At 39.2% G+C, this 25640-nt stretch overlaps 28 non-coding genes across 28 annotated transcripts; all 28 read left to right on the top strand.

Annotated features, from left to right (window-relative positions):
* The first annotated feature begins 554 nt into the window (after positions 1-554).
* TRNAT-AGU (transfer RNA threonine (anticodon AGU)) lies at positions 555-628 on the top strand. Its single transcript has one exon. It is a non-coding gene; the product is annotated as a tRNA-Thr (tRNA).
* A 1105-nt stretch (positions 629-1733) lies between these two features.
* Positions 1734-1807, top strand: TRNAT-AGU (transfer RNA threonine (anticodon AGU)). The gene has a single exon. It is a non-coding gene; the product is annotated as a tRNA-Thr (tRNA).
* A 621-nt stretch (positions 1808-2428) lies between these two features.
* Positions 2429-2502, top strand: TRNAT-AGU (transfer RNA threonine (anticodon AGU)). Its single transcript has one exon. It is a non-coding gene; the product is annotated as a tRNA-Thr (tRNA).
* Positions 2503-3115: 613 nt separating this feature from the next.
* On the top strand, positions 3116-3189 carry TRNAT-AGU (transfer RNA threonine (anticodon AGU)). Its single transcript has one exon. It is a non-coding gene; the product is annotated as a tRNA-Thr (tRNA).
* Positions 3190-4293: 1104 nt separating this feature from the next.
* TRNAT-AGU (transfer RNA threonine (anticodon AGU)) lies at positions 4294-4367 on the top strand. The gene has a single exon. It is a non-coding gene; the product is annotated as a tRNA-Thr (tRNA).
* A 621-nt stretch (positions 4368-4988) lies between these two features.
* TRNAT-AGU (transfer RNA threonine (anticodon AGU)) lies at positions 4989-5062 on the top strand. Its single transcript has one exon. It is a non-coding gene; the product is annotated as a tRNA-Thr (tRNA).
* A 620-nt stretch (positions 5063-5682) lies between these two features.
* On the top strand, positions 5683-5756 carry TRNAT-AGU (transfer RNA threonine (anticodon AGU)). The gene has a single exon. It is a non-coding gene; the product is annotated as a tRNA-Thr (tRNA).
* A 622-nt stretch (positions 5757-6378) lies between these two features.
* On the top strand, positions 6379-6452 carry TRNAT-AGU (transfer RNA threonine (anticodon AGU)). Its single transcript has one exon. It is a non-coding gene; the product is annotated as a tRNA-Thr (tRNA).
* Positions 6453-7073: 621 nt separating this feature from the next.
* Positions 7074-7147, top strand: TRNAT-AGU (transfer RNA threonine (anticodon AGU)). Its single transcript has one exon. It is a non-coding gene; the product is annotated as a tRNA-Thr (tRNA).
* Positions 7148-7760: 613 nt separating this feature from the next.
* TRNAT-AGU (transfer RNA threonine (anticodon AGU)) lies at positions 7761-7834 on the top strand. The gene has a single exon. It is a non-coding gene; the product is annotated as a tRNA-Thr (tRNA).
* Positions 7835-8939: 1105 nt separating this feature from the next.
* TRNAT-AGU (transfer RNA threonine (anticodon AGU)) lies at positions 8940-9013 on the top strand. The gene has a single exon. It is a non-coding gene; the product is annotated as a tRNA-Thr (tRNA).
* A 621-nt stretch (positions 9014-9634) lies between these two features.
* Positions 9635-9708, top strand: TRNAT-AGU (transfer RNA threonine (anticodon AGU)). The gene has a single exon. It is a non-coding gene; the product is annotated as a tRNA-Thr (tRNA).
* Positions 9709-10321: 613 nt separating this feature from the next.
* Positions 10322-10395, top strand: TRNAT-AGU (transfer RNA threonine (anticodon AGU)). Its single transcript has one exon. It is a non-coding gene; the product is annotated as a tRNA-Thr (tRNA).
* Positions 10396-11499: 1104 nt separating this feature from the next.
* TRNAT-AGU (transfer RNA threonine (anticodon AGU)) lies at positions 11500-11573 on the top strand. Its single transcript has one exon. It is a non-coding gene; the product is annotated as a tRNA-Thr (tRNA).
* A 620-nt stretch (positions 11574-12193) lies between these two features.
* TRNAT-AGU (transfer RNA threonine (anticodon AGU)) lies at positions 12194-12267 on the top strand. The gene has a single exon. It is a non-coding gene; the product is annotated as a tRNA-Thr (tRNA).
* A 621-nt stretch (positions 12268-12888) lies between these two features.
* TRNAT-AGU (transfer RNA threonine (anticodon AGU)) lies at positions 12889-12962 on the top strand. Its single transcript has one exon. It is a non-coding gene; the product is annotated as a tRNA-Thr (tRNA).
* Positions 12963-14660: 1698 nt separating this feature from the next.
* Positions 14661-14734, top strand: TRNAT-AGU (transfer RNA threonine (anticodon AGU)). The gene has a single exon. It is a non-coding gene; the product is annotated as a tRNA-Thr (tRNA).
* A 621-nt stretch (positions 14735-15355) lies between these two features.
* TRNAT-AGU (transfer RNA threonine (anticodon AGU)) lies at positions 15356-15429 on the top strand. Its single transcript has one exon. It is a non-coding gene; the product is annotated as a tRNA-Thr (tRNA).
* Positions 15430-16737: 1308 nt separating this feature from the next.
* On the top strand, positions 16738-16811 carry TRNAT-AGU (transfer RNA threonine (anticodon AGU)). The gene has a single exon. It is a non-coding gene; the product is annotated as a tRNA-Thr (tRNA).
* A 621-nt stretch (positions 16812-17432) lies between these two features.
* TRNAT-AGU (transfer RNA threonine (anticodon AGU)) lies at positions 17433-17506 on the top strand. Its single transcript has one exon. It is a non-coding gene; the product is annotated as a tRNA-Thr (tRNA).
* Positions 17507-18115: 609 nt separating this feature from the next.
* Positions 18116-18189, top strand: TRNAT-AGU (transfer RNA threonine (anticodon AGU)). Its single transcript has one exon. It is a non-coding gene; the product is annotated as a tRNA-Thr (tRNA).
* Positions 18190-19512: 1323 nt separating this feature from the next.
* Positions 19513-19586, top strand: TRNAT-AGU (transfer RNA threonine (anticodon AGU)). Its single transcript has one exon. It is a non-coding gene; the product is annotated as a tRNA-Thr (tRNA).
* Positions 19587-20196: 610 nt separating this feature from the next.
* TRNAT-AGU (transfer RNA threonine (anticodon AGU)) lies at positions 20197-20270 on the top strand. The gene has a single exon. It is a non-coding gene; the product is annotated as a tRNA-Thr (tRNA).
* Positions 20271-20891: 621 nt separating this feature from the next.
* Positions 20892-20965, top strand: TRNAT-AGU (transfer RNA threonine (anticodon AGU)). Its single transcript has one exon. It is a non-coding gene; the product is annotated as a tRNA-Thr (tRNA).
* A 617-nt stretch (positions 20966-21582) lies between these two features.
* Positions 21583-21656, top strand: TRNAT-AGU (transfer RNA threonine (anticodon AGU)). The gene has a single exon. It is a non-coding gene; the product is annotated as a tRNA-Thr (tRNA).
* Positions 21657-22979: 1323 nt separating this feature from the next.
* On the top strand, positions 22980-23053 carry TRNAT-AGU (transfer RNA threonine (anticodon AGU)). The gene has a single exon. It is a non-coding gene; the product is annotated as a tRNA-Thr (tRNA).
* A 609-nt stretch (positions 23054-23662) lies between these two features.
* TRNAT-AGU (transfer RNA threonine (anticodon AGU)) lies at positions 23663-23736 on the top strand. Its single transcript has one exon. It is a non-coding gene; the product is annotated as a tRNA-Thr (tRNA).
* A 1330-nt stretch (positions 23737-25066) lies between these two features.
* Positions 25067-25140, top strand: TRNAT-AGU (transfer RNA threonine (anticodon AGU)). Its single transcript has one exon. It is a non-coding gene; the product is annotated as a tRNA-Thr (tRNA).
* Positions 25141-25640: the final 500 nt, after the last annotated feature.

A 25640-nucleotide genomic window follows, 5' to 3' on the forward strand; every position in this document is an offset into this window, starting at 1 on the left:
TGAGCTTCACCCATATTTGCTCACAGGAAACTTGCATTCGCTATGCCCACTGTTTCCACCACAACTGAACAAAGACATTTTCTTATCAGTTTGGTTTGATGTACTACCTTCCATCTCTGACAATAGGTAAAGGTCACTGACAAGTCTTTTGGGATGCTATGCTCAACATGGATGGGAGCTTAACCCGCACTTGCCTAGCCAAAACTTCTTCAAGTAAAATTGCTGCTTCTACAATAAGAAACATTGTATAAAACTTAATTACTAAGTCACAGCACCTACATGAAATATAATAGTGACTGGCTTCTGTGGCACAAAACTCATTGGTTTTGCCACAGCTTTCATTATCATATTTTGGAAGTTGCACAACATTCTTTTCAACAATTTTGTCCTAAAAGTTTTCCATTCCCTTTTAGGTGGACTATGTGTATACTCTTAGGCAGGGAAAAGTAGGCCTGAAAAACTATTGAAAAAAAAATGTTAAAAAACTGAGAATGCAAATGCAAAGAAAAAAGAGTGCTGTGCCACAATAACCAATAACTGGATTGCAGCATGTGGGCGCTGTGGCTTAGTTGGTTAAAGCGCCTGTCTAGTAAACAGGAGATCCTGAGTTCAACTCTCAGCAGTGCCTTTGCTCATCTTATTATCACCAAGTCATTGCCTGCTGTTTACATCCCAGATTTTCGGGATCACGTCTTTGAGCTTCACCCATATTTGCTCACAGGAAACTTGCATTCGCTATGCCCACTGTTTCCACCACATCTGAACAAAGACATTTTCTTATCAGTTTGGTTTCATGTACTACCTTCCATCTCTGACAATAGGTAAAGGTCACTAACAAGTCTTTTGGGATGCTATGCTCAACATGGATGGGAGCTGAACCCGCACTTGCCTAGCCAAAACTTCTTCAAGTAAAATTGCTGCTTCTACAATAAGAAACATTGTATAAAACTTAAAGTGAACCTCCGGACTAAAAATCGACTCAGCAGCACTGAAAAGGCTTTGTGTTTCTTTAACAGTTTCACAGCATCAGAACTTTGTTTCTCTTATACAAACCTCATTTTTAGCTGCACAGAAGAAAACTGCCCGGGCTTTTTCCCCCTGATGCTGTGCAAAGCATGATGGGATTTCTGATTTTGTTGTTCTCGTTCTGCTGTTTTGGTGTTTTTTTTTTACATTTTGAATTTGACATTTGAAGCCTAGCGTGTGCAGCTGGAAGGGGTTATCAGGACACAGGACAGTTGGAACTGTGTCTTATGCTCCTTGTCCAAAAAGATGGCTTCCCCCATGACAAAGATGGCAGCCCCCATGAATCACAAACATTTGCCTGTTCTTTTAAAACAAGGTGGGTAAGAGATTATATTACCTATCTATTCTAATTAACATAACTAATGTAACTTGATGACAGTATGTTTGTTTAGGCTGAAGTTCCTCTTTAATTACTAAGTCACAGCACCTACATGAAATATAATAGTGACTGGCTTCTGTGGCACAAAACTCATTGGTTTTGCCACAGCTTTCATTATCATATTTTGGAAGTTGCACAACATTCTTTTCAACAATTTTGTCCTAAAAGTTTTCCATTCCCTTTTAGGTGGACTATGTGTATACTCTTAGGCAGGGAAAAGTAGGCCTGAAAAACTATTGAAAAAAAAAATGTTAAAAAACTGAGAATGCAAATGCAAAGAAAAAAGAGTGCTGTGCCACAATAACCAATAACTGGATTGCAGCATGTGGGTGCTGTGGCTTAGTTGGTTAAAGCGCCTGTCTAGTAAACAGGAGATCCTGAGTTCAACTCTCAGCAGTGCCTTTGCTCATCTTATTATCACCAAGTCATTGCCTGCTGTTTACATCCCAGGTTTTCGGAATCACGTCTTAGAGCTTCACCCATATTTGCTCACAGGAAACTTGCATTCGCTATGCCCACTGTTTCCACCACATCTGAACAAAGACATTTTCTTATCAGTTTGGTTTGATGTACTACCTTCCATCTCTGACAATAGGTAAAGGTCACTAACAAGTCTTTTGGGATGCTATGCTCAACATGGATGGGAGCTTAACCCGCACTTGCCTAGCCAAAACTTCTTCAAGTAAAATTGCTGCTTCTACAATAAGAAACATTGTATAAAACTTAATTACTAAGTCACAGCACCTACATGAAATATAATAGTGACTGGCTTCTGTGGCACAAAACTCATTGGTTTTGCCACAGCTTTCATTATCATATTTTGGAAGTTGCACAACATTCTTTTCAACAATTTTGTCCTAAAAGTTTTCCATTCCCTTTTAGGTGGACTATGTGTATACTCTTAGGCAGGGAAAAGTAGGCCTGAAAAACTATTGAAAAAAAAATGTTAAAAAACTGAGAATGCAAATGCAAAGAAAAAAGAGTGCTGTGCCACAATAACCAATAACTGCATTGCAGCATGTGGGTGCTGTGGCTTAGTTGGTTAAAGCGCCTGTCTAGTAAACAGGAGATCCTGAGTTCAACTCTCAGCAGTGCCTTTGCTCATTTTATTATTATTGCCTGCTGTTTACATCCCAGATTTTCGGGATCACGTCTTTGAGCTTCACCCATATTTGCTCACAGGAAACTTGCATTCGCTATGCCCACTGTTTCCACCACAACTGAACAAAGACATTTTCTTATCAGTTTGGTTTGATGTACTACCTTCCATCTCTGACAATAGGTAAAGGTCACTGACAAGTCTTTTGGGATGCTATGCTCAACATGGATGGGAGCTTAACCCGCACTTGCCTAGCCAAAACTTCTTCAAGTAAAATTGCTGCTTCTACAATAAGAAACATTGTATAAAACTTAATTACTAAGTCACAGCACCTACATGAAATATAATAGTGACTGGCTTCTGTGGCACAAAACTCATTGGTTTTGCCACAGCTTTCATTATCATATTTTGGAAGTTGCACAACATTCTTTTCAACAATTTTGTCCTAAAAGTTTTCCATTCCCTTTTAGGTGGACTATGTGTATACTCTTAGGCAGGGAAAAGTAGGCCTGAAAAACTATTGAAAAAAAAATGTTAAAAAACTGAGAATGCAAATGCAAAGAAAAAAGAGTGCTGTGCCACAATAACCAATAACTGGATTGCAGCATGTGGGCGCTGTGGCTTAGTTGGTTAAAGCGCCTGTCTAGTAAACAGGAGATCCTGAGTTCAACTCTCAGCAGTGCCTTTGCTCATCTTATTATCACCAAGTCATTGCCTGCTGTTTACATCCCAGATTTTCGGGATCACGTCTTTGAGCTTCACCCATATTTGCTCACAGGAAACTTGCATTCGCTATGCCCACTGTTTCCACCACATCTGAACAAAGACATTTTCTTATCAGTTTGGTTTCATGTACTACCTTCCATCTCTGACAATAGGTAAAGGTCACTAACAAGTCTTTTGGGATGCTATGCTCAACATGGATGGGAGCTGAACCCGCACTTGCCTAGCCAAAACTTCTTCAAGTAAAATTGCTGCTTCTACAATAAGAAACATTGTATAAAACTTAAAGTGAACCTCCGGACTAAAAATCGACTCAGCAGCACTGAAAAGGCTTTGTGTTTCTTTAACAGTTTCACAGCATCAGAACTTTGTTTCTCTTATACAAACCTCATTTTTAGCTGCACAGAAGAAAACTGCCCGGGCTTTTTCCCCCTGATGCTGTGCAAAGCATGATGGGATTTCTGATTTTGTTGTTCTCGTTCTGCTGTTTTGGTGTTTTTTTTTTACATTTTGAATTTGACATTTGAAGCCTAGCGTGTGCAGCTGGAAGGGGTTATCAGGACACAGGACAGTTGGAACTGTGTCTTATGCTCCTTGTCCAAAAAGATGGCTTCCCCCATGACAAAGATGGCAGCCCCCATGAATCACAAACATTTGCCTGTTCTTTTAAAACAAGGTGGGTAAGAGATTATATTACCTATCTATTCTAATTAACATAACTAATGTAACTTGATGACAGTATGTTTGTTTAGGCTGAAGTTCCTCTTTAATTACTAAGTCACAGCACCTACATGAAATATAATAGTGACTGGCTTCTGTGGCACAAAACTCATTGGTTTTGCCACAGCTTTCATTATCATATTTTGGAAGTTGCACAACATTCTTTTCAACAATTTTGTCCTAAAAGTTTTCCATTCCCTTTTAGGTGGACTATGTGTATACTCTTAGGCAGGGAAAAGTAGGCCTGAAAAACTATTGAAAAAAAAATGTTAAAAAACTGAGAATGCAAATGCAAAGAAAAAAGAGTGCTGTGCCACAATAACCAGTAACTGTATTGCAGCATGTGGGTGCTGTGGCTTAGTTGGTTAAAGCGCCTGTCTAGTAAACAGGAGATTCTGAGTTCAACTCTCAGCAGTGCCTTTGCTCATCTTATTATCACCAAGTCATTGCCTGCTGTTTACATCCCAGATTTTCGGGATCACGTCTTTGAGCTTCACCCATATTTGCTCACAGGAAACTTGCATTCGCTATGCCCACTGTTTCCACCACATCTGAACAAAGACATTTTCTTATCAGTTTGGTTTCATGTACTACCTTCCATCTCTGACAATAGGTAAAGGTCACTAACAAGTCTTTTGGGATGCTATGCTCAACATGGATGGGAGCTTAACCCGCACTTGCCTAGCCAAAACTTCTTCAAGTAAAATTGCTGCTTCTACAATAAGAAACATTGTATAAAACTTAATTACTAAGTCACAGCACCTACATGAAATATAATAGTGACTGGCTTCTGTGGCACAAAACTCATTGGTTTTGCCACAGCTTTCATTATCATATTTTGGAAGTTGCACAACATTCTTTTCAACAATTTTGTCCTAAAAGTTTTCCATTCCCTTTTAGGTGGACTATGTGTATACTCTTAGGCAGGGAAAAATAGGCCTGAAAAACTATTGAAAAAAAAATGTTAAAAAACTGAGAATGCAAATGCAAAGAAAAAAGAGTGCTGTGCCACAATAACCAATAACTGGATTGCAGCATGTGGGCGCTGTGGCTTAGTTGGTTAAAGCGCCTGTCTAGTAAACAGGAGATCCTGAGTTCAACTCTCAGCAGTGCCTTTGCTCATCTTATTATCACCAAGTCATTGCCTGCTGTTTACATCCCAGATTTTCGGGATCACGTCTTTGAGCTTCACCCATATTTGCTCACAGGAAACTTGCATTCGCTATGCCCACTGTTTCCACCACATCTGAACAAAGACATTTTCTTATCAGTTTGGTTTCATGTACTACCTTCCATCTCTGACAATAGGTAAAGGTCACTAACAAGTCTTTTGGGATGCTATGCTCAACATGGATGGGAGCTTAACCCGCACTTGCCTAGCCAAAACTTCTTCAAGTAAAATTGCTGCTTCTACAATAAGAAACATTGTATAAAACTTAATTACTAAGCCACAGCACCTACATGAAATATAATAGTGACTGGCTTCTGTGGCGCAAAACTCATTGGTTTTGCCACAGCTTTCATTATCATATTTTGGAAGTTGCACAACATTCTTTTCAACAATTTTGTCCTAAAAGTTTTCCATTCCCTTTTAGGTGGACTATGTGTATACTCTTAGGCAGGGAAAAGTAGGCCTGAAAAACTATTGAAAAAAAATGTTAAAAAACTGAGAATGCAAATGCAAAGAAAAAAGAGTGCTGTGCCACAATAACCAATAACTGTATTGCAGCATGTGGGCGCTGTGGCTTAGTTGGTTAAAGCGCCTGTCTAGTAAACAGGAGATCCTGAGTTCAACTCTCAGCAGTGCCTTTGCTCATCTTATTATCACCAAGTCATTGCCTGCTGTTTACATCCCAGATTTTCGGAATCACGTCTTAGAGCTTCACCCATATTTGCTCACAGGAAACTTGCATTCGCTATGCCCACTGTTTCCACCACATCTGAACAAAGACATTTTCTTATCAGTTTGGTTTGATGTACTACCTTCCATCTCTGACAATAGGTAAAGGTCACTAACAAGTCTTTTGGGATGCTATGCTCAACATGGATGGGAGCTTAACCCGCACTTGCCTAGCCAAAACTTCTTCAAGTAAAATTGCTGCTTCTACAATAAGAAACATTGTATAAAACTTAATTACTAAGCCACAGCACCTACATGAAATATAATAGTGACTGGCTTCTGTGGCACAAAACTCATTGGTTTTGCCACAGCTTTCATTATCATATTTTGGAAGTTGCACAACATTCTTTTCAACAATTTTGTCCTAAAAGTTTTCCATTCCCTTTTAGGTGGACTATGTGTATACTCTTAGGCAGGGAAAAGTAGGCCTGAAAAACTATTGAAAAAAAAAATGTTAAAAAACTGAGAATGCAAATGCAAAGAAAAAAGAGTGCTGTGCCACAATAACCAATAACTGTATTGCAGCATGTGGGTGCTGTGGCTTAGTTGGTTAAAGCGCCTGTCTAGTAAACAGGAGATCCTGAGTTCAACTCTCAGCAGTGCCTTTGCTCATCTTATTATCACCAAGTCATTGCCTGCTGTTTACATCCCAGGTTTTCGGAATCACGTCTTAGAGCTTCACCCATATTTGCTCACAGGAAACTTGCATTCGCTATGCCCACTGTTTCCACCACATCTGAACAAAGACATTTTCTTATCAGTTTGGTTTGATGTACTACCTTCCATCTCTGACAATAGGTAAAGGTCACTAACAAGTCTTTTGGGATGCTATGCTCAACATGGATGGGAGCTTAACCCGCACTTGCCTAGCCAAAACTTCTTCAAGTAAAATTGCTGCTTCTACAATAAGAAACATTGTATAAAACTTAATTACTAAGTCACAGCACCTACATGAAATATAATAGTGACTGGCTTCTGTGGCACAAAACTCATTGGTTTTGCCACAGCTTTCATTATCATATTTTGGAAGTTGCACAACATTCTTTTCAACAATTTTGTCCTAAAAGTTTTCCATTCCCTTTTAGGTGGACTATGTGTATACTCTTAGGCAGGGAAAAGTAGGCCTGAAAAACTATTGAAAAAAAAATGTTAAAAAACTGAGAATGCAAATGCAAAGAAAAAAGAGTGCTGTGCCACAATAACCAATAACTGCATTGCAGCATGTGGGTGCTGTGGCTTAGTTGGTTAAAGCGCCTGTCTAGTAAACAGGAGATCCTGAGTTCAACTCTCAGCAGTGCCTTTGCTCATTTTATTATTATTGCCTGCTGTTTACATCCCAGATTTTCGGGATCACGTCTTTGAGCTTCACCCATATTTGCTCACAGGAAACTTGCATTCGCTATGCCCACTGTTTCCACCACAACTGAACAAAGACATTTTCTTATCAGTTTGGTTTGATGTACTACCTTCCATCTCTGACAATAGGTAAAGGTCACTGACAAGTCTTTTGGGATGCTATGCTCAACATGGATGGGAGCTTAACCCGCACTTGCCTAGCCAAAACTTCTTCAAGTAAAATTGCTGCTTCTACAATAAGAAACATTGTATAAAACTTAATTACTAAGTCACAGCACCTACATGAAATATAATAGTGACTGGCTTCTGTGGCACAAAACTCATTGGTTTTGCCACAGCTTTCATTATCATATTTTGGAAGTTGCACAACATTCTTTTCAACAATTTTGTCCTAAAAGTTTTCCATTCCCTTTTAGGTGGACTATGTGTATACTCTTAGGCAGGGAAAAGTAGGCCTGAAAAACTATTGAAAAAAAAATGTTAAAAAACTGAGAATGCAAATGCAAAGAAAAAAGAGTGCTGTGCCACAATAACCAATAACTGGATTGCAGCATGTGGGCGCTGTGGCTTAGTTGGTTAAAGCGCCTGTCTAGTAAACAGGAGATCCTGAGTTCAACTCTCAGCAGTGCCTTTGCTCATCTTATTATCACCAAGTCATTGCCTGCTGTTTACATCCCAGATTTTCGGGATCACGTCTTTGAGCTTCACCCATATTTGCTCACAGGAAACTTGCATTCGCTATGCCCACTGTTTCCACCACATCTGAACAAAGACATTTTCTTATCAGTTTGGTTTCATGTACTACCTTCCATCTCTGACAATAGGTAAAGGTCACTAACAAGTCTTTTGGGATGCTATGCTCAACATGGATGGGAGCTGAACCCGCACTTGCCTAGCCAAAACTTCTTCAAGTAAAATTGCTGCTTCTACAATAAGAAACATTGTATAAAACTTAAAGTGAACCTCCGGACTAAAAATCGACTCAGCAGCACTGAAAAGGCTTTGTGTTTCTTTAACAGTTTCACAGCATCAGAACTTTGTTTCTCTTATACAAACCTCATTTTTAGCTGCACAGAAGAAAACTGCCCGGGCTTTTTCCCCCTGATGCTGTGCAAAGCATGATGGGATTTCTGATTTTGTTGTTCTCGTTCTGCTGTTTTGGTGTTTTTTTTTTACATTTTGAATTTGACATTTGAAGCCTAGCGTGTGCAGCTGGAAGGGGTTATCAGGACACAGGACAGTTGGAACTGTGTCTTATGCTCCTTGTCCAAAAAGATGGCTTCCCCCATGACAAAGATGGCAGCCCCCATGAATCACAAACATTTGCCTGTTCTTTTAAAACAAGGTGGGTAAGAGATTATATTACCTATCTATTCTAATTAACATAACTAATGTAACTTGATGACAGTATGTTTGTTTAGGCTGAAGTTCCTCTTTAATTACTAAGTCACAGCACCTACATGAAATATAATAGTGACTGGCTTCTGTGGCACAAAACTCATTGGTTTTGCCACAGCTTTCATTATCATATTTTGGAAGTTGCACAACATTCTTTTCAACAATTTTGTCCTAAAAGTTTTCCATTCCCTTTTAGGTGGACTATGTGTATACTCTTAGGCAGGGAAAAGTAGGCCTGAAAAACTATTGAAAAAAAAAATGTTAAAAAACTGAGAATGCAAATGCAAAGAAAAAAGAGTGCTGTGCCACAATAACCAATAACTGGATTGCAGCATGTGGGTGCTGTGGCTTAGTTGGTTAAAGCGCCTGTCTAGTAAACAGGAGATCCTGAGTTCAACTCTCAGCAGTGCCTTTGCTCATCTTATTATCACCAAGTCATTGCCTGCTGTTTACATCCCAGGTTTTCGGAATCACGTCTTAGAGCTTCACCCATATTTGCTCACAGGAAACTTGCATTCGCTATGCCCACTGTTTCCACCACATCTGAACAAAGACATTTTCTTATCAGTTTGGTTTGATGTACTACCTTCCATCTCTGACAATAGGTAAAGGTCACTAACAAGTCTTTTGGGATGCTATGCTCAACATGGATGGGAGCTTAACCCGCACTTGCCTAGCCAAAACTTCTTCAAGTAAAATTGCTGCTTCTACAATAAGAAACATTGTATAAAACTTAATTACTAAGTCACAGCACCTACATGAAATATAATAGTGACTGGCTTCTGTGGCACAAAACTCATTGGTTTTGCCACAGCTTTCATTATCATATTTTGGAAGTTGCACAACATTCTTTTCAACAATTTTGTCCTAAAAGTTTTCCATTCCCTTTTAGGTGGACTATGTGTATACTCTTAGGCAGGGAAAAGTAGGCCTGAAAAACTATTGAAAAAAAAATGTTAAAAAACTGAGAATGCAAATGCAAAGAAAAAAGAGTGCTGTGCCACAATAACCAATAACTGCATTGCAGCATGTGGGTGCTGTGGCTTAGTTGGTTAAAGCGCCTGTCTAGTAAACAGGAGATCCTGAGTTCAACTCTCAGCAGTGCCTTTGCTCATTTTATTATTATTGCCTGCTGTTTACATCCCAGATTTTCGGGATCACGTCTTTGAGCTTCACCCATATTTGCTCACAGGAAACTTGCATTCGCTATGCCCACTGTTTCCACCACAACTGAACAAAGACATTTTCTTATCAGTTTGGTTTGATGTACTACCTTCCATCTCTGACAATAGGTAAAGGTCACTGACAAGTCTTTTGGGATGCTATGCTCAACATGGATGGGAGCTTAACCCGCACTTGCCTAGCCAAAACTTCTTCAAGTAAAATTGCTGCTTCTACAATAAGAAACATTGTATAAAACTTAATTACTAAGTCACAGCACCTACATGAAATATAATAGTGACTGGCTTCTGTGGCACAAAACTCATTGGTTTTGCCACAGCTTTCATTATCATATTTTGGAAGTTGCACAACATTCTTTTCAACAATTTTGTCCTAAAAGTTTTCCATTCCCTTTTAGGTGGACTATGTGTATACTCTTAGGCAGGGAAAAGTAGGCCTGAAAAACTATTGAAAAAAAAATGTTAAAAAACTGAGAATGCAAATGCAAAGAAAAAAGAGTGCTGTGCCACAATAACCAATAACTGGATTGCAGCATGTGGGCGCTGTGGCTTAGTTGGTTAAAGCGCCTGTCTAGTAAACAGGAGATCCTGAGTTCAACTCTCAGCAGTGCCTTTGCTCATCTTATTATCACCAAGTCATTGCCTGCTGTTTACATCCCAGATTTTCGGGATCACGTCTTTGAGCTTCACCCATATTTGCTCACAGGAAACTTGCATTCGCTATGCCCACTGTTTCCACCACATCTGAACAAAGACATTTTCTTATCAGTTTGGTTTCATGTACTACCTTCCATCTCTGACAATAGGTAAAGGTCACTAACAAGTCTTTTGGGATGCTATGCTCAACATGGATGGGAGCTGAACCCGCACTTGCCTAGCCAAAACTTCTTCAAGTAAAATTGCTGCTTCTACAATAAGAAACATTGTATAAAACTTAAAGTGAACCTCCGGACTAAAAATCGACTCAGCAGCACTGAAAAGGCTTTGTGTTTCTTTAACAGTTTCACAGCATCAGAACTTTGTTTCTCTTATACAAACCTCATTTTTAGCTGCACAGAAGAAAACTGCCCGGGCTTTTTCCCCCTGATGCTGTGCAAAGCATGATGGGATTTCTGATTTTGTTGTTCTCGTTCTGCTGTTTTGGTGTTTTTTTTTTACATTTTGAATTTGACATTTGAAGCCTAGCGTGTGCAGCTGGAAGGGGTTATCAGGACACAGGACAGTTGGAACTGTGTCTTATGCTCCTTGTCCAAAAAGATGGCTTCCCCCATGACAAAGATGGCAGCCCCCATGAATCACAAACATTTGCCTGTTCTTTTAAAACAAGGTGGGTAAGAGATTATATTACCTATCTATTCTAATTAACATAACTAATGTAACTTGATGACAGTATGTTTGTTTAGGCTGAAGTTCCTCTTTAATTACTAAGTCACAGCACCTACATGAAATATAATAGTGACTGGCTTCTGTGGCACAAAACTCATTGGTTTTGCCACAGCTTTCATTATCATATTTTGGAAGTTGCACAACATTCTTTTCAACAATTTTGTCCTAAAAGTTTTCCATTCCCTTTTAGGTGGACTATGTGTATACTCTTAGGCAGGGAAAAGTAGGCCTGAAAAACTATTGAAAAAAAAATGTTAAAAAACTGAGAATGCAAATGCAAAGAAAAAAGAGTGCTGTGCCACAATAACCAATAACTGTATTGCAGCATGTGGGTGCTGTGGCTTAGTTGGTTAAAGCGCCTGTCTAGTAAACAGGAGATCCTGAGTTCAACTCTCAGCAGTGCCTTTGCTCATCTTATTATCACCAAGTCATTGCCTGCTGTTTACATCCCAGATTTTCGGGATCACGTCTTTGAGCTTCACCCATATTTGCTCACAGGAAACTTGCATTCCCTATGCCCACTGTTTCCACCACATCTGAACAAAGACATTTTCTTATCAGTTTGGTTTGATGTACTACCTTCCATCTCTGACAATAGGTAAAGGTCACTAACAAGTCTTTTGGGATGCTATGCTCAATATGGATGGGAGCTTAACCCGCACTTGCCTAGCCAAAACTTCTTCAAGTAAAATTGCTGCTTCTACAATAAGAAACATTGTATAAAACTTAATTACTAAGCCACAGCACCTACATGAAATATAATAGTGACTGGCTTCTGTGGCGCAAAACTCATTGGTTTTGCCACAGCTTTCATTATCATATTTTGGAAGTTGCACAACATTCTTTTCAACAATTTTGTCCTAAAAGTTTTCCATTCCCTTTTAGGTGGACTATGTGTATACTCTTAGGCAGGGAAAAGTAGGCCTGAAAAACTATTGAAAAAAAATGTTAAAAAACTGAGAATGCAAATGCAAAGAAAAAAGAGTGCTGTGCCACAATAACCAATAACTGTATTGCAGCATGTGGGCGCTGTGGCTTAGTTGGTTAAAGCGCCTGTCTAGTAAACAGGAGATCCTGAGTTCAACTCTCAGCAGTGCCTTTGCTCATCTTATTATCACCAAGTCATTGCCTGCTGTTTACATCCCAGATTTTCGGGATCACGTCTTTGAGCTTCACCCATATTTGCTCACAGGAAACTTGCATTCGCTATGCCCACTGTTTCCACCACATCTGAACAAAGACATTTTCTTATCAGTTTGGTTTCATGTACTACCTTCCATCTCTGACAATAGGTAAAGGTCACTAACAAGTCTTTTGGGATGCTATGCTCAACATGGATGGGAGCTTAACCCGCACTTGCCTAGCCAAAACTTCTTCAAGTAAAATTGCTGCTTCTACAATAAGAAACATTGTATAAAACTTAATTACTAAGTCACAGCACCTACATGAAATATAATAGTGACTGGCTTCTGTGGCACAAAACTCATTGGTTTTGCCACAGCTTTCATTATCATATTTTGGAAGTTGCACAACATTCTTTTCAACAATTTTGTCCTAAAAGTTTTCCATTCCCTTTTAGGTGGACTATGTGTATACTCTTAGGCAGGGAAAAGTAGGCCTGAAAAACTATTGAAAAAAAAATGTTAAAAAACTGAGAATGCAAATGCAAAGAAAAAAGAGTGCTGTGCCACAATAACCAATAACTGGATTGCAGCATGTGGGCGCTGTGGCTTAGTTGGTTAAAGCGCCTGTCTAGTAAACAGGAGATCCTGAGTTCAACTCTCAGCAGTGCCTTTGCTCATCTTATTATCACCAAGTCATTGCCTGCTGTTTACATCCCAGATTTTCGGGATCACGTCTTTGAGCTTCACCCATATTTGCTCACAGGAAACTTGCATTCGCTATGCCCACTGTTTCCACCACATCTGAACAAAGACATTTTCTTATCAGTTTGGTTTCATGTACTACCTTCCATCTCTGACAATAGGTAAAGGTCACTAACAAGTCTTTTGGGATGCTATGCTCAACATGGATGGGAGCTTAACCCGCACTTGCCTAGCCAAAACTTCTTCAAGTAAAATTGCTGCTTCTACAATAAGAAACATTGTATAAAACTTAAAGTGAACCTCCGGACTAAAAATCGACTCAGCAGCACTGAAAAGGCTTTGTGTTTCTTTAACAGTTTCACAGCATCAGAACTTTGTTTCTCTTATACAAACCTCATTTTTAGCTGCACAGAAGAAAACTGCCCGGGCTTTTTCCCCCTGATGCTGTGCAAAGCATGATGGGATTTCTGATTTTGTTGTTCTCGTTCTGCTGTTTTGGTGGTTTTTTTTTACATTTTGAATTTGACATTTGAAGCCTAGCGTGTGCAGCTGGAAGGGGTTATCAGGACACAGGACAGTTGGAACTGTGTCTTATGCTCCTTGTCCAAAAAGATGGCTTCCCCCATGACAAAGATGGCAGCCCCCATGAATCACAAACATTTGCCTGTTCTTTTAAAACAAGGTGGGTAAGAGATGATATTACCTATCTATTCTAATTAACATAACTAATGTAACTTGATGACAGTATGTTTGTTTAGGCTGAAGTTCCTCTTTAATTACTAAGTCACAGCACCTACATGAAATATAATAGTGACTGGCTTCTGTGGCACAAAACTCATTGGTTTTGCCACAGCTTTCATTATCATATTTTGGAAGTTGCACAACATTCTTTTCAACAATTTTGTCCTAAAAGTTTTCCATTCCCTTTTAGGTGGACTATGTGTATACTCTTAGGCAGGGAAAAGTAGGCCTGAAAAACTATTGAAAAAAAAATGTTAAAAAACTGAGAATGCAAATGCAAAGAAAAAAGAGTGCTGTGCCACAATAACCAATAACTGTCACACCAAGTCATTGCCTGCTGTTTACATCCCAGATTTTCGGAATCACGTCTTAGAGCTTCACCCATATTTGCTCACAGGAAACTTGCATTCGCTATGCCCACTGTTTCCACCACATCTGAACAAAGACATTTTCTTATCAGTTTGGTTTGATGTACTACCTTCCATCTCTGACAATAGGTAAAGGTCACTAACAAGTCTTTTGGGATGCTATGCTCAACATGGATGGGAGCTTAACCCGCACTTGCCTAGCCAAAACTTCTTCAAGTAAAATTGCTGCTTCTACAATAAGAAACATTGTATAAAACTTAATTACTAAGTCACAGCACCTACATGAAATATAATAGTGACTGGCTTCTGTGGCACAAAACTCATTGGTTTTGCCACAGCTTTCATTATCATATTTTGGAAGTTGCACAACATTCTTTTCAACAATTTTGTCCTAAAAGTTTTCCATTCCCTTTTAGGTGGACTATGTGTATACTCTTAGGCAGGGAAAAGTAGGCCTGAAAAACTATTGAAAAAAAAATGTTAAAAAACTGAGAATGCAAATGCAAAGAAAAAAGAGTGCTGTGCCACAATAACCAATAACTGCATTGCAGCATGTGGGTGCTGTGGCTTAGTTGGTTAAAGCGCCTGTCTAGTAAACAGGAGATCCTGAGTTCAACTCTCAGCAGTGCCTTTGCTCATCTTATTATCACCAAGTCATTGCCTGCTGTTTACATCCCAGGTTTTCGGAATCACGTCTTAGAGCTTCACCCATATTTGCTCACAGGAAACTTGCATTCGCTATGCCCACTGTTTCCACCACATCTGAACAAAGACATTTTCTTATCAGTTTGGTTTGATGTACTACCTTCCATCTCTGACAATAGGTAAAGGTCACTAACAAGTCTTTTGGGATGCTATGCTCAACATGGATGGGAGCTTAACCCGCACTTGCCTAGCCAAAACTTCTTCAAGTAAAATTGCTGCTTCTACAATAAGAAACATTGTATAAAACTTAATTACTAAGTCACAGCACCTACATGAAATATAATAGTGACTGGCTTCTGTGGCACAAAACTCATTGGTTTTGCCACAGCTTTCATTATCATATTTTGGAAGTTGCACAACATTCTTTTCAACAATTTTGTCCTAAAAGTTTTCCATTCCCTTTTAGGTGGACTATGTGTATACTCTTAGGCAGGGAAAAGTAGGCCTGAAAAACTATTGAAAAAAAAATGTTAAAAAACTGAGAATGCAAATGCAAAGAAAAAAGAGTGCTGTGCCACAATAACCAATAACTGCATTGCAGCATGTGGGTGCTGTGGCTTAGTTGGTTAAAGCGCCTGTCTAGTAAACAGGAGATCCTGAGTTCAACTCTCAGCAGTGCCTTTGCTCATTTTATTATTATTGCCTGCTGTTTACATCCCAGATTTTCGGGATCACGTCTTTGAGCTTCACCCATATTTGCTCACAGGAAACTTGCATTCGCTATGCCCACTGTTTCCACCACAACTGAACAAAGACATTTTCTTATCAGTTTGGTTTGATGTACTACCTTCCATCTCTGACAATAGGTAAAGGTCACTGACAAGTCTTTTGGGATGCTATGCTCAACATGGATGGGAGCTTAACCCGCACTTGCCTAGCCAAAACTTCTTCAAGTAAAATTGCTGCTTCTACAATAAGAAACATTGTATAAAACTTAATTACTAAGTCACAGCACCTACATGAAATATAATAGTGACTGGCTTCTGTGGCACAAAACTCATTGGTTTTGCCACAGCTTTCATTATCATATTTTGGAAGTTGCACAACATTCTTTTCAACAATTTTGTCCTAAAAGTTTTCCATTCCCTTTTAGGTGGACTATGTGTATACTCTTAGGCAGGGAAAAGTAGGCCTGAAAAACTATTGAAAAAAAAATGTTAAAAAACTGAGAATGCAAATGCAAAGAAAAAAGAGTGCTGTGACACAATAACCAATAACTGTATTGCAGCATGCGGGCGCTGTGGCTTAGTTGGTTAAAGCGCCTGTCTAGTAAACAGGAGATCCTGAGTTGAACTCTCAGCAGTGCCTTTGCTCATCTTATTATCACCAAGTCATTGCCTACTGTTTACATCCCAGATTTTCGGGATCACGTCTTTGAGCTTCACCCATATTTGCTCACAGGAAACTTGCATTCGCTATGCCCACTGTTTCCACCACATCTGAACAAAGACATTTTCTTATCAGTTTGGTTTCATGTACTACCTTCCATCTCTGACAATAGGTAAAGGTCACTAACAAGTATTTTGGGATGCTATGCTCAACATGGATGGGAGCTTAACCCGCACTTGCCTAGCCACAACTTCTTCAAGTAAAATTGCTGCTTCTACAATAAGAAACATTGTATAAAACTTAATTACTAAGCCACAGCACCTACATGAAATATATTAGTGACTGGCTTCTGTGGCACAAAACTCATTGGTTTTGCCACAGCTTTCATTATCATATTTTGGAAGTTGCACAACATTCTTTTCAAAAATTTTGTCCTAAAAGTTTTCCATTCCCTTTTAGGTGGACTATGTGTATACTCTTAGGCAGGGAAAAGTAGGCCTGAAAAACTATTGAAAAAAAAATGTTAAAAAACTGAGAATGCAAATGCAAAGAAAAAAGAGTGCTGTGCCACAATAACCAATAACTGTATTGCAGCATGTGGGCGCTGTGGCTTAGTTGGTTAAAGCGCCTGTCTAGTAAACAGGATATCCTGAGTTCAACTCTCAGCAGTGCCTTTGCTCATCTTATTATCACCAAGTCATTGCCTGCTGTTTACATCCTAGATTTTCGGGATCACGTCTTTGAGCTTCACCCATATTTGCTCACAGGAAACTTGCATTCACTATGCCCACTGTTTCCACCATATCTGAACAAAGACATTTTCTTATCAGTTTGGTTTGATGTACTACCTTCCATCTCTGACAATAGGTAAAGGTCACTAACAAGTCTTTTGGGATGCTATGCTCAACATGGATGGGAGCTTAACCCGCACTTGCCTAGCCAAAACTTCTTCAAGTAAAATTGCTGCTTCTACAATAAGAAACATTGTATAAAACTTAATTACTAAGCCACAGCACCTACATGAAATATAATAGTGACTGGCTTCTGTGGCACAAAACTCATTGGTTTTGCCACAGCTTTCATTATCATATTTTGGAAGTTGCACAACATTCTTTTCAACAATTTTGTCCTAAAAGTTTTCCATTCCCTTTTAGGTGGACTATGTGTATACTCTTAGGCAGGGAAAAGCAGGCCTGAAAAACTATTGAAAAAAAAATGTTAAAAAACTGAGAATGCAAATGCAAAGAAAAAAGAGTGCTGTGCCACAATAACCAATAACTGTATTGCAGCATGTGGGCGCTGTGGCTTAGTTGGTTAAAGCGCCTGTCTAGTAAACAGGAGATCCTGAGTTCAACTCTCAGCAGTGCCTTTGCTCATCTTATTATTGCCTGCTGATTACATCCCAGATTTTCGGGATCACGTCTTTGAGCTTCACCCATATTTGCTCACAGGAAACTTGCATTCGCTATGCCCACTGTTTCCACCACAACTGAACAAAGACATTTTCTTATCAGTTTGGTTTGATGTACTACCTTCCATCTCTGACAATAGGTAAAGGTCACTAACAAGTCTTTTGGGATGCTATGCTCAACATGGATGGGAGCTTAACCCGCACTTGCCTAGCCAAAACTTCTTCAAGTAAAATTGCTGCTTCTACAATAAGAAACATTGTATAAAACTTAATTACTAAGTCACAGCACCTACATGAAATATAATAGTGACTGGCTTCTGTGGCACAAAACTCATTGGTTTTGCCACAGCTTTCATTATCATATTTTGGAAGTTGCACAACATTCTTTTCAACAATTTTGTCCTAAAAGTTTTCCATTCCCTTTTAGGTGGACTATGTGTATACTCTTAGGCAGGGAAAAGTAGGCCTGAAAAACTATTGAAAAAAAATGTTAAAAAACTGAGAATGCAAATGCAAAGAAAAAAGAGTGCTGTGCCACAATAACCAATAACTGGATTGCAGCATGTGGGCGCTGTGGCTTAGTTGGTTAAAGCGCCTGTCTAGTAAACAGGAGATCCTGAGTTCAACTCTCAGCAGTGCCTTTGCTCATCTTATTATCACCAAGTCATTGCCTGCTGTTTACATCCCAGATTTTCGGGATCACGTCTTTGAGCTTCACCCATATTTGCTTACAGGAAACTTGCATTCGCTATGCCCACTGTTTCCACCACATCGGAACAAAGACATTTTCTTAGCAGTTTGGTTTGATGTACTACCTTCCATCTCTGACAATAGGTAAAGGTCACTAACAAGTCTTTTGGGATGCTATGCTCAATATGGATGGGAGCTTAACCCGCACTTGCCTAGCCAAAACTTCTTCAAGTAAAATTGCTGCTTCTACAATAGGAAACATTGTATAAAGCTTAATCACTAAGCCACAGCACCTACATGAAATATAATAGTGACTGGCTTCTGTGGCACAATACTCATCGGTTTTGCCACAGCTTTCATTATCATATTTTGGAAGTTGCACAACATTCTTTTCAACAATTTTGTCCTAAAAGTTTTCCATTCCCTTTTAGGTGGACTATGTGTATACTCTTAGGCAGGGAAAAGTAGGCCTGAAAAACTATTGAAAAAAAAATGTTAAAAAACTGAGAATGCAAATGCAAAGAAAAAAGAGTGCTGTGCCACAATAACCAATAACCAATAACTGTATTGCAGCGTTTGGGCGCTGTGGCTTAGTTGGTTAAAGTGCCTGTCTAGTAATCCGGAGATTCTGAGTTCAACTCTCAGCAGTGCCTTTGCTCATCTTATTATCACCAAGTCATTGCCTGCTGTTTACATCCCAGATTTTCGGGATCACGTCTTTGAGCTTCACCCATATTTGCTCACAGGAAACTTGCATTCCCTATGCCCACTGTTTCCACCACATCTGAACAAAGACATTTTCTTATCAGTTTGGTTTGATGTACTACCTTCCATCTCTGACAATAGGTAAAGTTCACTAACAAGTCTTTTGGGATGCTATGCTCAACATGGATGGGAGCTTAACCCGCACTTGCCTAGCCAAAACTTCTTCAAGTAAAATTGCTGCTTCTACAATAAGAAACATTGTATAAAACTTAATTACTAAGCCACAGCACCTACATGAAATATAATAGTGACTGGCTTCTGTGGCACAAAACTCATTGGTTTTGCCACAGCTTTCATTATCATATTTTGGAAGTTGCACAACATTCTTTTCAACAATTTTGTCCTAAAAGTTTTCCATTCCCTTTTAGGTGGACTATGTGTATACTCTTAGGCAGGGAAAAGCAGGCCTGAAAAACTATTGAAAAAAAAATGTTAAAAAACTGAGAATGCAAATGCAAAGAAAAAAGAGTGCTGTGCCACAATAACCAATAACTGTATTGCAGCATGTGGGCGCTGTGGCTTAGTTGGTTAAAGCGCCTGTCTAGTAAACAGGAGATCCTGAGTTCAACTCTCAGCAGTGCCTTTGCTCATCTTATTATTGCCTGCTGATTACATCCCAGATTTTCGGGATCACGTCTTTGAGCTTCACCCATATTTGCTCACAGGAAACTTGCATTCGCTATGCCCACTGTTTCCACCACAACTGAACAAAGACATTTTCTTATCAGTTTGGTTTGATGTACTACCTTCCATCTCTGACAATAGGTAAAGGTCACTAACAAGTCTTTTGGGATGCTATGCTCAACATGGATGGGAGCTTAACCCGCACTTGCCTAGCCAAAACTTCTTCAAGTAAAATTGCTGCTTCTACAATAAGAAACATTGTATAAAACTTAATTACTAAGTCACAGCACCTACATGAAATATAATAGTGACTGGCTTCTGTGGCACAAAACTCATTGGTTTTGCCACAGCTTTCATTATCATATTTTGGAAGTTGCACAACATTCTTTTCAACAATTTTGTCCTAAAAGTTTTCCATTCCCTTTTAGGTGGACTATGTGTATACTTTTAGGCAGGGAAAAGTAGGCCTGAAAAACTATTGAAAAAAAAATGTTAAAAAACTGAGAATGCAAATGCAAAGAAAAAAGAGTGCTGTGCCACAATAACCAATAACTGTGTTGCAGCATTGTGGCGCTGTGGCTTAGTTGGTTAAAGTGCCTGTCTAGTAAACAGGAGATCCTGAGTTCAACTCTCAGCAGTGCCTTTGCTCATCTTATTATCACCAAGTCATTGCCTGCTGTTTACATCCCAGATTTTCGGGATCACGTCTTTGAGCTTCACCCATATTTGCTCACAGGAAACTTGCATTCACTATGCCCACTGTTTCCACCACATCTGAACAAAGACATTTTCTTATCAGTTTGGTTTGATGTACTACCTTCCATCTCTGATAATAGGTAAAGGTCACTAACAAGTCTTTTGGGATGCTATGCTCAACATGGATGGGAGCTTAACCCGCACTTGCCTAGCCAAAACTTCTTCAAGTAAAATTGCTGCTTCTACAATAAGAAACATTGTATAAAACTTAATTACTAAGCCACAGCACCTACATGAAATATAATAGTGACTGGCTTCTGTGGCACAAAACTCATTGGTTTTGCCACAGCTTTCATTATCATATTTTGGAAGTTGCACAACATTCTTTTCAACAATTTTGTCCTAAAAGTTTTCCATTCCCTTTTAGGTGGACTATGTGTATACTCTTAGGCAGGGAAAAGTAGGCCTGAAAAACTATTGAAAAAAAAATGTTAAAAAACTGAGAATGCAAATGCAAAGAAAAAAGAGTGCTGTGCCACAATAACCAATAACTGTATTGTAGCATGTGGGCGCTGTGGCTTAGTTGGTTAAAGCGCCTGTCTAGTAAACAGGAGATCCTGAGTTCAACTCTCAGCAGTGCCTTTGCTCATCTTATTATCACCAAGTCATTGCCTGCTGTTTACATCCCAGATTTTCGGGATCACGTCTTTGAGCTTCACCCATATTTGCTCACAGGAAACTTGCATTCGCTATGCCCACTGTTTCCACCACATCTGTACAAAGACATTTTCTTATCAGTTTGGTTTGATGTACTACCTTCCATCTCTGACAATAGGTAAAGGTCACTAACAAGTCTTTTGGGATGCTATGCTCAACATGGATGGGAGCTTAACCCGCACTTGCCTAGCCAAAACTTCTTCAAGTAAAATTGCTGCTTCTACAATAAGAAACATTGTATAAAACTTAATTACTAAGCCACAGCACCTACATGAAATATAATAGTGACTGGCTTCTGTGGCACAAAACTCATTGGTTTTGCCACAGCTTTCATTATCATATTTTGGAAGTTGCACAACATTCTTTTCAACAATTTTGTCCTAAAAGTTTCCCATTCCCTTTTAGGTGGACTATGTGTATACTCTTAGGCAGGGAAAAGTAGGCCTGAAAAACTATTGAAAAAAATGTTAAACTGAGAATGCTAATGCAAATAAAAAAAGAGTGCTGTGGCACGATAACCAATATCTGTATTGCAGTATGTGGGTGCTGTGGCTTAGCTGGTTAAAGCGCCTGTCTAGTAAACAGGAGATCCTGAGTTCAACTCTCAGCAGTGCCTTTGCTCATCTTATTATCACCAAGTCATTGCCTGCTGTTTACGTCCTAGATTTTCGGGATCACGTCTTTGAGCTTCACCCATATTTGCTTACAGGAAACTTGCATTCGCTATGCCCACTGTTTCCACCACATCGGAACAAAGACATTTTCTTAGCAGTTTGGTTTGATGTACTACCTTCCATCTCTGACAATAGGTAAAGGTCACTAACAAGTCTTTTGGGATGCTATGCTCAATATGGATGGGAGCTTAACCCGCACTTGCCTAGCCAAAACTTCTTCAAGTAAAATTGCTGCTTCTACAATAGGAAACATTGTATAAAGCTTAATCACTAAGCCACAGCACCTACATGAAATATAATAGTGACTGGCTTCTGTGGCACAATACTCATCGGTTTTGCCACAGCTTTCATTATCATATTTTGGAAGTTGCACAACATTCTTTTCAACAATTTTGTCCTAAAAGTTTTCCATTCCCTTTTAGGTGGACTATGTGTATACTCTTAGGCAGGGAAAAGTAGGCCTGAAAAACTATTGAAAAAAAAATGTTAAAAAACTGAGAATGCAAATGCAAAGAAAAAAGAGTGCTGTGCCACAATAACCAATAACCAATAACTGTATTGCAGCGTTTGGGCGCTGTGGCTTAGTTGGTTAAAGTGCCTGTCTAGTAAACCGGAGATTCTGAGTTCAACTCTCAGCAGTGCCTTTGCTCATCTTATTATCACCAAGTCATTGCCTGCTGTTTACATCCCAGATTTTCGGGATCACGTCTTTGAGCTTCACCCATATTTGCTCACAGGAAACTTGCATTCCCTATGCCCACTGTTTCCACCACATCTGAACAAAGACATTTTCTTATCAGTTTGGTTTGATGTACTACCTTCCATCTCTGACAATAGGTAAAGGTCACTAACAAGTCTTTTGGGATGCTATGCTCAACATGGATGGGAGCTTAACCCGCACTTGCCTAGCCAAAACTTCTTCAAGTAAAATTGCTGCTTCTACAATAAGAAACATTGTATAAAACTTAATTACTAAGCCACAGCACCTACATGAAATATAATAGTGACTGGCTTCTGTGGCACAAAACTCATTGGTTTTGCCACAGCTTTCATTATCATATTTTGGAAGTTGCACAACATTCTTTTCAACAATTTTGTCCTAAAAGTTTTCCATTCCCTTTTAGGTGGACTATGTGTATACTCTTAGGCAGGGAAAAGCAGGCCTGAAAAACTATTGAAAAAAAAATGTTAAAAAACTGAGAATGCAAATGCAAAGAAAAAAGAGTGCTGTGCCACAATAACCAATAACTGTATTGCAGCATGTGGGCGCTGTGGCTTAGTTGGTTAAAGCGCCTGTCTAGTAAACAGGAGATCCTGAGTTCAACTCTCAGCAGTGCCTTTGCTCATCTTATTATTGCCTGCTGATTACATCCCAGATTTTCGGGATCACGTCTTTGAGCTTCACCCATATTTGCTCACAGGAAACTTGCATTCGCTATGCCCACTGTTTCCACCACAACTGAACAAAGACATTTTCTTATCAGTTTGGTTTGATGTACTACCTTCCATCTCTGACAATAGGTAAAGGTCACTAACAAGTCTTTTGGGATGCTATGCTCAACATGGATGGGAGCTTAACCCGCACTTGCCTAGCCAAAACTTCTTCAAGTAAAATTGCTGCTTCTACAATAAGAAACATTGTATAAAACTTAATTACTAAGTCACAGCACCTACATGAAATATAATAGTGACTGGCTTCTGTGGCACAAAACTCATTGGTTTTGCCACAGCTTTCATTATCATATTTTGGAAGTTGCACAACATTCTTTTCAACAATTTTGTCCTAAAAGTTTTCCATTCCCTTTTAGGTGGACTATGTGTATACTCTTAGGCAGGGAAAAGTAGGCCTGAAAAACTATTGAAAAAAAATGTTAAAAAACTGAGAATGCAAATGCAAAGAAAAAAGAGTGCTGTGCCACAATAACCAATAACTGGATTGCAGCATGTGGGCGCTGTGGCTTAGTTGGTTAAAGCGCCTGTCTAGTAAACAGGAGATCCTGAGTTCAACTCTCAGCAGTGCCTTTGCTCATCTTATTATCACCAAGTCATTGCCTGCTGTTTACATCCCAGATTTTCGGGATCACGTCTTTGAGCTTCACCCATATTTGCTTACAGGAAACTTGCATTCGCTATGCCCACTGTTTCCACCACATCGGAACAAAGACATTTTCTTAGCAGTTTGGTTTCATGTACTACCTTCCATCTCTGACAATAGGTAAAGGTCACTAACAAGTCTTTTGGGATGCTATGCTCAATATGGATGGGAGCTTAACCCGCACTTGCCTAGCCAAAACTTCTTCAAGTAAAATTGCTGCTTCTACAATAGGAAACATTGTATAAAGCTTAATCACTAAGCCACAGCACCTACATGAAATATAATAGTGACTGGCTTCTGTGGCACAATACTCATCGGTTTTGCCACAGCTTTCATTATCATATTTTGGAAGTTGCACAACATTCTTTTCAACAATTTTGTCCTAAAAGTTTTCCATTCCCTTTTAGGTGGACTATGTGTATACTCTTAGGCAGGGAAAAGTAGGCCTGAAAAACTATTGAAAAAAAAATGTTAAAAAACTGAGAATGCAAATGCAAAGAAAAAAGAGTGCTGTGCCACAATAACCAATAACCAATAACCAATAACTGTATTGCAGCGTTTGGGCGCTGTGGCTTAGTTGGTTAAAGTGCCTGTCTAGTAAACCGGAGATTCTGAGTTCAACTCTCAGCAGTGCCTTTGCTCATCTTATTATCACCAAGTCATTGCCTGCTGTTTACATCCCAGATTTTCGGGATCACGTCTTTGAGCTTCACCCATATTTGCTCACAGGAAACTTGCATTCCCTATGCCCACTGTTTCCACCACATCTGAACAAAGACATTTTCTTATCAGTTTGGTTTGATGTACTACCTTCCATCTCTGACAATAGGTAAAGGTCACTAACAAGTCTTTTGGGATGCTATGCTCAACATGGATGGGAGCTTAACCCGCACTTGCCTAGCCAAAACTTCTTCAAGTAAAATTGCTGCTTCTACAATAAGAAACATTGTATAAAACTTAATTACTAAGCCACAGCACCTACATGAAATATAATAGTGACTGGCTTCTGTGGCGCAAAACTCATTGGTTTTGCCACAGCTTTCATTATCATATTTTGGAAGTTGCACAACATTCTTTTCAACAATTTTGTCCTAAAAGTTTTCCATTCCCTTTTAGGTGGACTATGTGTATACTTTTAGGCAGGGAAAAGTAGGCCTGAAAAACTATTGAAAAAAAAATGTTAAAAAACTGAGAATGCAAATGCAAAGAAAAAAGAGTGCTGTGCCACAATAACCAATAACTGTGTTGCAGCATGTGGGCGCTGTGGCTTAGTTGGTTAAAGTGCCTGTCTAGTAAACAGGAGATCCTGAGTTCAACTCTCAGCAGTGCCTTTGCTCATCTTATTATCACCAAGTCATTGCCTGCTGTTTACATCCCAGATTTTCGGGATCACGTCTTTGAGCTTCACCCATATTTGCTCACAGGAAACTTCCAGTCACTATGCCCACTGTTTCCACCACATCTGAACAAAGACATTTTCTTATCAGTTTGGTTTGATGTACTACCTTCCATCTCTGATAATAGGTAAAGGTCACTAACAAGTCTTTTGGGATGCTATGCTCAACATGGATGGGAGCTTAACCCGCACTTGCCTAGCCAAAACTTCTTCAAGTAAAATTGCTGCTTCTACAATAAGAAACATTGTATAAAACTTAATTACTAAGCCACAGCACCTACATGAAATATAATAGTGACTGGCTTCTGTGGCACAAAACTCATTGGTTTTGCCACAGCTTTCATTATCATATTTTGGAAGTTGCACAACATTCTTTTCAACAATTTTGTCCTAAAAGTTTTCCATTCCCTTTTAGGTGGACTATGTGTATACTCT

This window comes from Hyperolius riggenbachi, chromosome 11 (assembly GCF_040937935.1).
Source record: "Hyperolius riggenbachi isolate aHypRig1 chromosome 11, aHypRig1.pri, whole genome shotgun sequence".
Lineage (NCBI taxonomy): Eukaryota > Metazoa > Chordata > Amphibia > Anura > Hyperoliidae > Hyperolius > Hyperolius riggenbachi.